The sequence below is a fragment of the Pipra filicauda genome, unplaced genomic scaffold (assembly GCF_003945595.2).
Source record: "Pipra filicauda isolate LSUMZ 115617 unplaced genomic scaffold, ASM394559v2 scaffold83_size3615187_pilon, whole genome shotgun sequence".
Taxonomy (NCBI): domain Eukaryota; kingdom Metazoa; phylum Chordata; class Aves; order Passeriformes; family Pipridae; genus Pipra; species Pipra filicauda.
The window spans coordinates 2763682-2776990 of NW_024105020.1; the positions used below are offsets into that span (position 1 = coordinate 2763682).

Sequence of the window (13309 nt, forward strand, 5' to 3'; positions counted from 1 at the left end):
ACACAATTATCTGGAGTTTACAGCAGAAAAATATTTCAGAGAGTAAGAACTCTCCTCTTGTGCAACTTACAAACAGCTGAACAAGGACCTGCAAAGTCCTGCAGTCAGCAGGGAGTCATCTGCTGTGGAGAAGAGAACCACATTTCTGAATATGAAGAAACTGGGAGTTAGGTGAGAGACACAGCTTGAGGGTTCTTTATATCATCATGATCCAATACACCTGCTTAGGGTTTTGTTGTTGGTTTAAGGTTTTTTCCAGTTGCCTAATGGTAACTTTGTTGTTTTGGATAGACTGTCCTGTGTTGTAGCAAGCACTCGCTTTAGGCAAAACTCTGAGAGAATGTCTGTGTGCAACAACGCTCACAGCTCAGCTGGGAATGATGAAGAAACTGTAAGAATCACAGCAAATGAGATCAAGGACTCAATTTCAACTTCTCTTTGAAGCAGAGATTCAAAACTTATTATCAGTGAGTATTAGCCTATGAAGACTATGAAAATAAAAGGTCAGTGGAATAAAGGCACACATTGTATCTATATATGGATAGTATATTATTTAACAATATCTTTGAGTACAGAGCCACAGTTTCAGATACATTATAAATGGTGCTGCAGATGGCAATCTACTCATGTATATTTGCTCTTCACAAAACCAATTTTGCATGGAGGGAACTGCTGAAATGGAGATACCAGAGCAGTATTGGGATGATGTAGAAATCTTTGCAGATGTGCAATTTTCATCTAAAATAAATTCCACTGCAGTGTCCTAGACTGCTTCAGCATGAAATTAGCCAAAATAAAACTTATTTTTATATGTTCCTCCCAGTTCCAAGGGCAGATGCAGCCCTGCTGTATGACTGGGGGAGGATTCTTCACCATTCAGCTGCGTCCACAGAATCTGCACCAGTTAAAGAGTTTTACACCCACCAACAGTAATGAGCAAGAGGAAAAGAGGACTGAGGAATCTTTAGACTCTTCAGTAAATTCACACTTTGTACAAAATAGGCCTGATGCATTGCTCCATTTTGGACACTATTGCACCTCTCCAGAATGACTAGTGGGGGTAAAGTAAGTTGGCAAAATAAAGCCACGGGAACAGGCTTCACATGCCAGCATTTTTTACTCTTCCTAGTGGAGCAGTTTGAACACACAGGAGAAGTATCTGTTGGTGACAACTTTCCTTTCAAACACTGGTCCTGTGGACTGCAGCAGGAACACAACAACCATATTGCTCCATCATTAGCAAAATGCCTGAAGCTAACTGGTGGCTCTGATTCTTTCCAACAGCCTTTCCTTTGTCTGTCTGTTTTTCATAATTGCTTTTCTTCCCACCATTTTTTACCTGGGTCTTTATTCTTGCCTTGAGAATGCCTTCTGTGCAAAGAGCCCTACAGCCATTTCCCCTAAAGCCTGGCCCAAATGCAGACTGCTGCTCTCTGCAAGTTTTGATTTTATGTTATTTTATCCTTTCAGAACTGTTTTTAGTAACATGCTGAGAAAAAGAAAAGATCGTTTGCAAGTGTAGATTATCCTGCAGAAGTTGGGTTTTCTTGTTTGGTTGGGTTTTTTTCTGTGATGTTTAAAAATCATGTGAGAAAGACACAGATTTCTATCCCTGTCTAGAAATCCTTAGGTTCTTTCACTATTGAGAGAGCAAGAGCAGCTCTGCTTAGCAGAGCTAATTAATCATAATTTTAATAAAACATATATTGCACCTAAAAATATCTGAGTGCATTATGTTTTAGGAGCTAATGAAAACTAGCATCATAATTAACAAGTAGGTGTAGGTAAAGATATATAACATATTGATGCTACAAACAAACACTGCAGATGAGATTTAACAATAGCAGTTTCACTGGTTACCATGAAACAATGGTGCCTGGTCAGGAAACCACTGCAATAATCCTGCAGCTTTTACATGTCAATATTTAGGGCATCACTACAGCAGCCTGTGTTAGTACAGCATTGCAGGAGTTGTTGAAATGTGTCTCTGTCGTTCGTAATTACCTCTACCCTGCGAGAGATACGCGAAACTGCAGACGAGCACGTTTCCTTTCCCTCTGGCTCTCCGACCGACACCTCCCGGACGGTGGCACGGCGGGGGTGTCACCAGGGCTCTCTAAGAGGGAGAAGGGGGGCGGGCGGGGCGGGATGTGCCCGCAATGCAGCACCGCCTCGCCGGGAGACGCCAGCGGAGCCGCTGCCTCCCCGTGCGGCGCTGCTGCCGGGAGGCAGGGGCAGCCACGCATCCGTCCTGCTGCACGGTGGCACGCCGGGACAGGGCTGTCCTGGGCCGATCCCCACCCCGGGACAGGGCTGGCCCGTGTCGATCCCCGGATATGCGGGTGGCTGCTGCAGGAGGTGCCTGTGTACACACGTGTTTGCGCGTAAAACAGCACCACAGCGGCGGCCACAGCCTGAGCGACTCGCAAGCAGGAGCATTGGGCGTGCTCGGGAATAAATTAAGCACATCTGTGCTGAACAGCCTTCCGTGGCTTGGGCGGAGAAAACACCTGAATTACAGGGCTGAACCTGTTGCTATGAAAGGGTCCAGGGAGCCCAGTCAACACTTTGATGTGAATTCAGTGCCGTCTGACCTCATCCCTGTGCTGCCCGAATAAAAAACACCTCTGCATTTACTGCTGAAAACCTGAGTTGAGGAGTCTCCCGCCCAGCATGAATTTCTCATAGATGACGCTTCCAACAGCTCCTCAAGCAGGAAAACTGCAGAGTGAGAAGTAAGGACCTACCTACCCCAGAACAAGGGAGAGGTCCATTGTAGCCATTCTCAATGGGTTATTTGCTTGTCAAGGGACTGCTGTCACAGAGTAAGGTCTACAGAATCTCCTAGCAGGTGACTGCTATGGAAAATATTGAGCAGCAACTGGTTGCTTCACCTTATGGAGCCTCTTTGTTTGGAAATGGGATGAGGGTGGCGAGATGCCTTCTACTAGACGATCAGCTGGCTCTAGTAGAGCCAAGCAGTTGAAGTACACTACCTGTGCACTAGCAAAATGGCAAGCAATGGAATAGCCAGAGCTAAGTTTTCTCCTTTCTCTGTGGAATACCAGAAGCTTGGTTCTCTATTGACCCTCATGTTTGTGTGTACTATGACAGCCCAACATCACTCTGACACATGAGACTAGAAAGAATACACAAAAATATATCAGTATGGGGAGAGATCTGGTGGTGGCTTTACATACCTTTTCTCACAATAAGAGACCCAGAGCTGTTCTATATTTATGACAGCAGCCCTCAGAGGCCACAGCAGCCACAGTCACTGCTCAGTCACGCCTCCCATATTAGGCTGCAAGTAGCATGACACTGAGCCTCTCGTATTTCACCTGGAAACGCCTTTGTGTTGAAGCTACTGAAATTACATCAGACATACTTTTTGTAAGTTGGAGCAGATTTCGACTCAGAAAGTGAGATTTATAGGTAAAGGTTGCTCAACAATAACACCTCACTGAGATGGCCCAGCTAAGAACGCAGTCCCACGGAACACACAGTGCCTCTCTCCCCAGCCTCAAACTGGATTCCAAACTCAGTGAAGACAGCAAGAATTCTTCTACTGCAGTCAGCACGCTTTGAGCCAAGCTTCACTCTGTAAATATTTACCAGTGAACAAGCATGTGACCCTGTTCCCAATCTGGCTACTATAACCTAAGATGTTTCTCTGTCAGTTCAGGCGCAGATGCATTACAGCGTTGAGGGTGCTACAAGACAGAGAAAATAATTAATATTTGTTAATATTGGGGCCAAATTGTTAATATTCCCTATTTTATTCTCTTTTTGACATTAATTCCTTTTTCTGTTTCTTCTTAATCTAATATTGGCCTATTTTAAGTAACTGTATGTATTCTTTGCTGAAAGTATAATACGGCTACTTCAAGGCTTTTCACTGGTAACTCTTACCCCAGCTTTATTTCACAAAACAAAACAGCTATTCCCATATGCCTCTCTAAATAATTGTTGGTTCCTCTTATAATTTGCTTATACGTCAGTTTCTATTTAAAAATAAAATATAATCATTGACTAACCATTTTAAAGCTGTTCTTGCTAACTTAAATTAATCCCTATTCCACTTGTCTTTCTGCCTTTCTGCTCCACAACTGCCCCCTAGAGAAATAGCTCTGTAAGGAAAAAATAATGCACACATCCAGTCACACAATACTTTAACAGTTTGCTCCAGACTGGCAAGGACTGGGATTAGTAGAGACATTTCTCAGAAAAAGTGGAAAATGCTGGCCCAGTGAAACAGATGTATTTCTTTTCTGAAGAAAGTGTTTTTCAGAACTTTTTTTTTTTTTTTGAGGGGATGGGGTAATATAATTGCTGAGGAAGTTAGTCTGAAAGTGGCCAGCCACAATGTCTCCAAAATTTGGCAGGTTAAAGCTGGTCAAAACTCTAGTTAGTGCTTCCCTCTAGCAGGAAACACCTACATTTTGAAGAGGAGTTTCATTGAAATACTGAGTGAAAGCCAAATATTTGAAAGTGCTAGGAGGTTTCCTATAAGTATTTCTCCAAGTGAAATGAAGAAACGACACCCTAGCTAAAATAGCTGATGGTCAACTGACCTACACAGACCCGAACTCAACTTTTTCTTATCCTACATGGATACCTTGAGCAGTATGTAACTAGCCATGGGTAAAAGTCTGGACATGCATAAAGGTCTTGATTTTATCACACAGTGTAGAGCACGAAAATACTTGAAATTGTAACATTTTTCACAGAATAGGACAACTATTGCTTTGCTCTGGCAGTGCAGGGAGAGAAAATAAGGTTCCACATAAGCCCTTGTCTTACAGTGACAGACATGTACCACTTCATCCCTGGAATTGGGTCCATGTGGGTCGACTGATGTGGTTCTAGGAAAATGGAATTTTGTCTAGTATCAGTGATGGCTCCTAGCAGATCTGTGTGAACACAGTTGTAGGACTGGAGCTATTTGCTTTTTATAAAACAAATTGCATATAACAGAATTAGAACAAGTAACTCAGTAATAATTTTTATCTAAGTAGCACAATTAATAAGGCTGGTTTTCCTAAGGATTTCCGTCTTATTTCTCCTACCACTATTACACTTCCTTTCCTATACAAGGATGTCCACATACCCTATGTCTTCCCCCACAACTGGCCTTCCCTTCTTCTCAGCCTACCCATGGACACATTTCAAAGTATCCCAAATGTTCTCCCAGGAGCTACAACTGGGGAAGAACTGGAGAAGTGCTCACACATGCTGTGACCAGCCTGGCATTGGAATATGTTGGCTGTCAATAGAAAGCTCAGCGGGTAAGTTACCTTGAGCTCTCATGCAACATCACTGCCGCTCTTTCTAATGAAACTTGTAAAGCTTCATAATGGTGAGTCTGAGATCCCTTCATCAGACTGGGTTGAAATGGACACTGGATTTTAAAGTTACCAGGCAAGAACAGGTAGCACCCTGACACTTCTCTTAATCACTTGTGGTGTTGCCCCGGGCTCAGTACTGGGGCCAGTCCTGTTTGATATCTTTATCAATGATCTGGATGAGGGGATCAAGTGCACCCTCAGATGACAGATGACTCGAAGCTAGGTAGGACATTTATCTGCTGGAGGGCAGAAAGGCTCTGCAGAGGGCAGGACAGGCTGGATCCATGGGCCAAGGCCAATTGTCTGACCTTTAACAAGGCCGAGTGCCAGGTCCTACACCTGGGTTACAACAAGCCAATCCAGTGCTACAGGCTGGGGGAAGTGAGGCTGAAAAGTGGCCCAGTGGAAAAGGACCTGAGAGTGCTGGTCGACAGCCACTGAACATGAGCAGCAGTGCGCTCAAATGGCCAAGAAGGCCAGTGGCATCCTGGCCTGTATCAGCAACAGCATGGCCAGCAGGACCAGGGCAGTGATTGTCCCTCTGTACTTGGCACTGGTGAGGCCACACTTCAAGTACTGTGTCCAGTTTTGTGTTCCTCACTGTAAGAAAGACACTGAGGTGCTGGACTGTGTCCAGAGAAGGTCAACAGAGCTGGTGAAGGGTCTGGAGCACAAGTCTTATGAGGAGCAGCTGAGGAAGCTGAGGTTGTTTAGCCTGGAGAAAAGAGGCTCGGGGGTGACCTTATCGCTCTGTACAACCACATGAAAGGAGGTTGTAGCCAGGTAGGTGTCAGTCTCTTCTTCCAAGCAACCAGTGACAGGAGAAGAGGACATAGCCTCAAGCTGTGCCACAGGAGGTTCAGGTTGGACATCAGGAGGAATTTCTTCATGGAAAGGGTTGTTGAACATTGGAATGATCTGCCCAGGAAGGCGGTGTAGTCACTGTCCCTGAAAGTGTTCAAGAAATTGGACGTGACACTCAGTGCTTTAGTTGACAAGGTGGTTATTGGTCAAAGGTTGGAATCAATGATCTTGGAGGTCTTTTCCAACCTAACTGATTCTGTGTTTCTGTAAATAAAAATGCATAACCACATGTGAGGAGCCAGTAGGTGTTGTAGGTGTTAGGCCCATGTCCAGCAAGCGAGAGGAACAAGCAGGCCCTTTTCCTGTGGAAGGAATCCGTTCAAGAGTGAGGCTGCGGAGACCTGAACCTGGCTCAGACCCACTTCAGCCACCAGGACCCAGCCGGGGCAGGGGCAGGGCCAGGGCAAGGGCCATGGCCAGGCCGTGACCCCCCTCCCGCCATCTCCTACCGGGGTCCAGGCCGGGAGAGGGACGCTGGCACCACCACAACCCAACTCGGGCCTTCCTCGCCCGCTTCTTCCCTGAACAGCGACCCCCGTAAGCGGGAGGTGCGGGCTGTGCTGGGCACACCGACCCCCCCGCGCTCCGCTCCCGCCCCGTCCCGGTGCCGATCGCCCGCCTGCGCTTGCGGCGCGCTCGTCGGGCCGCCAGGGGGCGCCGCCACCCCGCAGCCCACTCGGGCGCACGGGGAGAGGCGCGAGAGCTGCTCGCGCCGCGCCCCGCCCATCCCCGCCGTCACGTGCCCTGCGGTGCTCGCGCCCCCCCCAGCCCCGCTCCGTGCGCTGACGCCCCGCCAGGGGGCGCCCTGGCCCAGCGGCCCTGCCCGCCTGGCGCGCGCCGTTTGTTGACCGCGCGGCGGCGACGGGTTGGTGGCGCGAGACTCTCCCGTGACGCGCTCGCGGGAAGGGGCGGGGGGGGGAGGGAGGAGGAGGGGCCGTGCCGGGGACACCGTGCGGGGGGGAGAGGGAAGAAGGCAGGGAGAGCGGGGGGAGAGGGCGGCTGGCGCTGGGAAGGAGGAGGAAGAGGAAGAAGGCGGGCGGGAGGCGGCGGTTGCGTGCGTCCGTCCGTCCGTCCGTGCCGGAGGGGGAGCCGCGATGTGAAGCACACACGGCCCGGCAGGGCAGGAGGCGGCGGCGGCGCCCCCGGGAATGTGCGTCTGGGACGCGGCGAAAGGTGAGCGGCGGCGCCGGGGCTACCGGAGCGGGCGCGTTCCTCCTCACGGCGCGGCGGGAGGGGGGGGCGTGCGGGGGGCGGCTCGGGGACGGGGAGCAGGAAGGGGAGGAGGGAGGGAGGGGGAGCCGGAGAGGCAGGCGCGAGGCCCGCAGCCGCTGCCCTGTCTCAGCCCCTCCCTGGGCCCGCGGCCTGGGCCTTCCCTGTTCTTTTCCGGGCGCGGGAACGAGGGGCGGGAAGGGAAGGGGGGCCTGCGCGCGGCGTTATGTAACCGGCGCGTGGGGGCCTCGGTTGCCCGCGCGCGCGCGCGCGCGGGAGGGCGGGGGGGACGCGGGGACGGACCCCTGGGTGCGCGCCTGGGCGCGCCCCCGCCCGCCCCGCGAGACACCGCGGGTGCGCGCCAGGTGTGCGCGTGTCCGGGTCACCCGCCCCTCCCCGCACCTGTGCGTGTGTCTGTCTGACTGTGTGCGTCTGTCTGTCTGTATCTGTCACATGGGGCCTGCGCCGCAGACACAACACGGGTCCCCCCCGGCAGAGCCGGGGCGAGCGAGGCTGTGTCACAGCGTTCTGCCAGCGCCAAGGGGTCACTGCAGGGAAATAGGCTGGAGGGGAGGAGAGCGAAAGCCCGAGCCCTGGCGCGGCCGTGCCCTCTTGAACGCTCCCCGCGATGTAGCAGCGTGTATCTTGCCTGCGGTTTCCCGTTCTGTTTGTGACAAGTTGTATTTGCTGAGCAATAGTGCTGGGTATAACCGGTGTGCTGAAGGGAAGAGGGAGGACCTGTGCTTGATGAGTAAACCCGTGCTTACAAACACCGAGAGACAGATGCGTTCACTGATGCTTCTTTCACCCCTTCCCCGTATGATTGTGGTGCATTTTGCTATACAGTTACCACCGACTTGACCTGTGATACTGAGCAAGAAGCTCCTGATGGGAAATGCGTGGTAATGTCATGTTAACCTTAAGAGGGGGGATGAAGATAGTATCACAAGCACGTTTATTGGGGTTTTTTTTTGGTAGAAAACCTGTGTGTTGTATCCCATTATTTCTGATGCTTTAAAATTAATGTTACAGTCTTTAGAATCACAGGGCTGTGAATGTTCTGCTCGTGTTAATGATTGTCTTAATGAAAGGATGAGTTGATGTTTGTTGTGCATCTTGATCTGAAATCCAGGTCCAGCCTCAAATTTGATATTGTAGTCTAAAGAAGGATTTACAATCTACAGAGGATTGTAATTTTACGATCTAAATTCATTATTCATTTAGATGCAATTGTTGCTCTCATAGAACTGGTTTAAACAGTTGCCTAATTACTATTAGTTGCAAGAGCTTACAGTTAAAATTTATTTCTGGAATAGTCCCGTTTTACTAAGCTTTATGATATTTAACACAGAAATACAAATCTCTGACAAATTCTTTGCCATCTTACCTCAAGCATGTGGGTATTACCCATTCCCACCATATTGGTCTTTCAGTCGGTCCATTTCTTCCAATGCATAATGTACCAAATCCCTGTTAGTAAATAATCCCAAGATTATTTACTGCTGGAGGTCACTGGTAGGACAGTGTTAGTAGAGGCACAGTGCAAGCACCTACCTTGTGACTCACTGATGTTTAGGAAAGGTTGTTCTAAAAGCAAAGCTCTAATAAGAAAAATACATTAGAATATTTCCAGCCTCAGTAGTAAACTGATTGTATATTTTCCTTTGTATAGTATATGTGTCTTAAGTCATTCAGTAAAGGGCCCTTCAAACCAGTCCATCTTTTTGGATACTACATACATACTCTTACAGTCTGTTCTGATGCAGTGATAGTGTGTTGTAACGGGTGCCAATTTTGATTATTCATTTCTGATCCCTTGACCCACATGACTTCTTGAAAGAAGTTTCGTTGCAAATTTTCAATATTTCTACCATCCCTTTCAGTCACTTGAGAGATTTTAAAAAATAAGAATGAAATCTGGTTTTAAGTAGCAAAAAATTATTAAGAAAAAAATTAATGTGATTACACAGACCTTTTTTTTTTAATAAATCAGTTGTTCAGGACAAGCAGGGAAAAATAACTTGCCTGACCCTGCTGTGTGCTTTCTCTCTGTAATTTGTTAGCTATTGTTTATTTCATGAAGAATGATTTTCTTTTATTCAACATTTTTCTGGGTTAATCAAAGGGCTATATTAATATCACTGAGATCTCTGTCAGCTCTTAGCAGCACATTTGCCTGGTATAGATATAAATAGGGACCTAAATATCCAAATGTTGAAACCCTTCCTCAAGAATACAATGTAGATTAATTTGGTGATAGTGCCGTGTGTTTATCGAAGCATATCAAAATGAGGAAAAACTGGAAACAAATAGAAACGGGAGTGGCTGTAGAGTTGCAAAAAAAGTTGACTAAGTGGATGCAAAAAGTCACAAGGAATTCTCAGACGTGTCATATTCTACTTTCGGAAGTGTGTTTTTTTAAGAGAGATACTTGTAGGGCTTTACCCTAAGAACAGCTTTTTGCTCTGTTGGGGAAACCAGACAGCATTTGAATTGGAGATGCAAATGTTTTTGGGGAAGAGAGCCTCCATGTCTGAGATCTCCTCACTTCCATATTTCATGTGGAGTAGCTGGTGATTCTTTACTCTTATGAGTAAAGAACTCAGAAATCAGAATTAGGAAACCCTTTTCTTTCTCAGTCTTCAGCAGAAGAGAGGTGAGTGTGCGAAACAGCTTTAAATTCTGGGATGTAATGATATCTTCCATTTCTGTGGCCTTTATTTCAAAACTGACTGAAGAACTGCTGCTACTGTAGTTAAGGATTCTGTCTGTGACCATGAAATTCTTCAAGGAGACACTTTTAGTTTGGTATACCCACAGCAAGGATTGTATCTTCTGTATTCTTTGCTTTACATGCCTGGGCAGATGGTGGTCCCTGAATTTCAGTGTTAGGTTTTGGGGAAAGCAGTATTTTATTAATTATTTTTTGTGGTCAGGAGACATGGGGACAGACTCCTTTCCTGTCTCCAAGTTTCAGGTCTCCCAGTTGGTATTCTGTCTATTTAATAGTTCGTTTGCTTGTGTAGGTAAAGCTTAGCCATATTGTGGTTAACTCTTCTGTTGGTTTTGCTTTCTGTTCCCCAATACCTGTAAATACTTTAACCAGATCCCAGCGTGAGGGAGTTCTTGGTTGTAACCACCTTATTTGGTTTGCCTTGATTCATGCACATCTCTTCAGCTTCTTGTTTTATGAAATAATTCTGAAAAAGAGAAAGCTGATTTTGCTTAGAAGACACTGCTCAGGTACCTTGCAAAGTCATTCTTGCAAATGCAGGTGGATTGGTTTGAATACCAAAAGGCAACGAAGCAGTGCTGAAGCCACACAGAGTAGGGTCAAGAACTGCTCTCAGGTTTTTCTGTATTGAATTAAAGATTGGCAGTCTTCTCGCAAGGTGAGGTGGGTGGTGTGTTTTGACAGGATCCTGGAGACTGTTGCTAGTATTTTTTGTCAGCTTCTAGTTGTCAGAGAATATCCAGAGTAAAATAAGATTCTGTCCACCATGTTCATGACTTCATCTTTTTGAGCTGACTCAGATCAGCTGTTAGTTCAGGGCATGATGAGTCAGCTTCTTGGACAAGTGTTTGCACTCCACTTACATCAGTTTGGAAACCTAGAAGCTGTTGCTTTTTGAAGGAATTCATGAAATTGCTGATAATTCTTACAAATAGCAAAGCCCCCGACCCTGTGGCATGTAAGGTAAATGATTAGTGCAGTTTTCCAAGTAGAGTGAATGTATTTTACCATTCTGTGCTATTGAATGCAACTCCCATTTGAAGTAAAGAACTAACATAATGATCTGTATTGAAAAGATACTCTTCCTGGTTTCTGAATCTGCCTGTTGTTTTCAGGAAACACTAGAGCACTAGTCTCTAATAGTGCCTTTTCAGTCACTATTTGCTCTGTTTTCCTGCTGAAATTGCGTGATTTGGTAAGCGGTTCCGATAATCTTCTTTATAAAACAATACGGGGGGGAGAGGTAGGGAAAATGACTTTTCACTGTAATTTCTGGCTGATTTGAAATTTTAAATATTGCCCCTCCATAATGATTCCTGTAACTTCTGTGTTGATTTTTAACCCAAGTTCTGCAAATGTTGTATTGGCTTGGGATAAACTGTTTGTGCTTTGTGGCCATTTTGTATCAATCTGTCTCCACTAAGTAGTAGTGTAATATTGTTGTTTTGATGTCAGAGGTACTTAAAATACCAACTTAAAACCATTTTAGGCCAAGAGTACAATTCAGATTTGAGTTTAATTTAAGGATCCTAAAGAATTAAGGCATTTTTATTTTGTCCCAAGAACTTAAAACTGTATTTTTCCTGGAAAACACAGAACCAGTGTGTTCTGTCTTTTTATCTTTCTCTGTATTTAGGAGGAAACTTGGAAATATATTGGATCAGATCAGAAGTTTGCCTCAGTAATAATAAACAAACATACTGGGATACTTTCCCTTTATATGCTGTAGTTTGTTACCTAGTTTCTGTAGTTTGTTACCTCAAAAAAAGTATGATGTCTTTTTATTCCATTTATCTATTCAACTAATATAGACTTTTAGCATCCTTGGTATCCAGTGTCAGAGAATCTACAAATAAACCAGGAAATAGATGAAAAAATATTTCCATTTCTTTTGATTTCTCCAGTTACTAGTTTCATCTAATTCTTCCTAATCTTGTTCTGAGTTGATGAAAACTAACAAAAAGACATGGAAAACTCAAGTAAAAACTCAAAACTTCAAGGTTAAGCATAGAAGCCATATGTTGTGAAGATTTTACTTCAAAAAAGATTTTGCAGCTTTTAGAGGTTCAAAGAAAATTTCAGAAAAACACTTGGGAACTTGACTGTGCAATGTCAGTTAAAATTAAGTAATGTCATTCAAAAGCTGCTATGAACAGAAAATCTGTCTGTTTAAATACTGAATCTTTAGTCATCAGTGCTTTTGCTGGTAAAGTTATTGAGTTCTTAGAGGCTTCCTGCCCGTGTATGAGTAGAGAGATGGTCCTCCTTAGTATCTGACATCATCTAACATTTGCAAAGTGAACGCCTTATCTCTCTTTTTCCCTGAAAAGCCTGGGCTGTGTCAATGCCTGCTCAGTGATAGCATTGGGTTGACCGTAAAGCACAACTGCCTTGGGCATGTCTCCTAAAATGACCCAGCTTCATCAATGAATGGCCTGGGTTGGAAGGGACCTTAAAGATCATCTAGTTCCAGGCCCCCAGCTATGGACAGGGACACCTTCCACTAGAACAGGTTGCTTGGAGCTCCATCCAACCTGGCCTTCAACACATCCAGGGATGGGGCATCCACATCTTCTCTGGGCAGCCTGTTCCAGTGCCTCACCACTCTCACAGTAAAGAGTTTCTTCCTAATATCTGATCTAAATCTGTTCTTTGTCAGTTTGAAGCCATTCCCCCTTGTCCTGTCACTACCTGCCCTTGTAAATAGCTTCTCACCTTCTTTCTTGTACTTTCCCAGGTAATGAAAGGCTGCAATAAGGCCACCCCTAAGCCTTCTCTTTTCCAGGCTGAACAAACCCTATTCTCACAATGTGTCTTCATGGGAGAGGTGCTCCATCCCTCTAATCATCTTGGTGGCCCTCCTCTGGACTTGATCCAACAAACCTGTGTCCTTTTTGTACTGGGGACCCCAGAGCTGGATACAATGCCCAGGTGGGGTCTCACCAGAGTGTAGTAGAGGGGCAGAATCACCTCCCTTGACCTGCTGGCCATGGTGCTTTTGATGCAGCCCAGGATATGATTGACTTTCTGGAATGCAAGTGTGCTCTGCTGGCTCATGTCCAGCCTCTCATCCACCAGCACCCCCAAGTCTTTCAGGGCTGCTCTTGATCTGCTCATCCCCCAGCCTGTATTGCCCCAATCCAGGTGCAGCACC

General features: G+C 46.1%; 1 protein-coding gene across 7 annotated transcripts in view; it reads left to right on the forward strand.

Moving 5' to 3' along the window:
- The first annotated feature begins 7221 nt into the window (after positions 1–7221).
- REV1 (REV1 DNA directed polymerase) overlaps positions 7222–13309 on the forward strand; it is a 70851-nt gene continuing 64763 nt past the window's right edge. For 6 of the 7 annotated variants that reach the window (XM_027718116.2, XM_027718114.2, XM_027718115.2 and 3 more), the window contains exon 1: positions 7222–7385. The gene's annotated coding sequence lies outside the window, so the exon portion shown is untranslated. The remainder of the gene's footprint in view (positions 7386–13309) is intronic. The other variant, XM_027718118.2, reaches the window with a different exon arrangement.